Source organism: Nycticebus coucang, chromosome 5, assembly GCF_027406575.1.
Source record: "Nycticebus coucang isolate mNycCou1 chromosome 5, mNycCou1.pri, whole genome shotgun sequence".
Lineage (NCBI taxonomy): Eukaryota > Metazoa > Chordata > Mammalia > Primates > Lorisidae > Nycticebus > Nycticebus coucang.
Genome location: NC_069784.1, coordinates 48,525,427 through 48,526,526, shown reverse-complemented (window position 1 = coordinate 48,526,526; position 1,100 = coordinate 48,525,427).

Sequence of the window (1,100 nt, the reverse complement as noted above, 5' to 3'; positions counted from 1 at the left end):
ATATACAATATTTATAAATATTTGTCTTTCTATTCCTGGCTTATTTCACTTCACTTCATGTTTCATCCATGTTGTTGCAAATGACAGAATTTCATTCTTTTTATGACTGAATAATATCCCATTGTGTATATTTATCCAAATCACAGGAAACCCAAGCAAAAATGGATAAATGGGATCATGCCAAGCTACAAAGCTTCTTCATAGCAAAGGAGACAATTAGTAGACAATTCACAGAATGGGAAAAAATACTGCAAACTACCAATCTGACAAAGGATTAATAACTAGAATACATAAGGGGCACGAACAACTCAATAAGAGAAAAAACAAATAATACAATTGACAAATGGGAAAAATATCTTAATAGGCATTTCTTAAAGGAAGTCATACAAATGGCCAACAGATAGATATAAAAATGCTCGGCATCATTTTTCTTTAGAGAAATGCAAGTCAAAATCACATTTCAATATCATTATCATCTCATCCTAGTTAAAATGGCTTATATTAAAAAGACAGGCAATAATAGATGCTGGCAAAGATGTGGAGAAAAGGGACCCTCATATGCTGGTGGTAGAAATGTAAATTAGTATAGCCACTATGCAGTATGGAGTTTCCTCAAAAACTAAAAATAGAACCACCATGTGATCTAGCAATCCTACTACTGGATATATGAGGTCGGACAATTAAGTTTGTGAACTCATCCTAGAAAAAGTGTTACATACCTTACTGCTGAATATCACAATGGTCACCTTCAAAGTACTCCCCTTGGCCATCTGGTGACTATGTGGCCATGTGAAGTATAGGCAGCCCAGATGGATCTGCTCTGCGGCCTTCTCTGACAATGCAGACAAAATGAGCTCATCCCTGCTGACCTCCTCTGGGCCATCTGGAGTTGCTTTAACTTTTGTTTTATTCTTTAAATACAATTTTATTGAGGTACAACTGACATATAATAAACTTCACATATCTCTCATGTATTCCATTTTATGTTTTTTTATTACATTTTTAAGTGTGTTAGAATGCACGTAACATAAAATGTACCATCTTATAACAATTTTTAAATGTGTAGTTCAGTAGTGTAGAAATATTTACATTGCTATGCA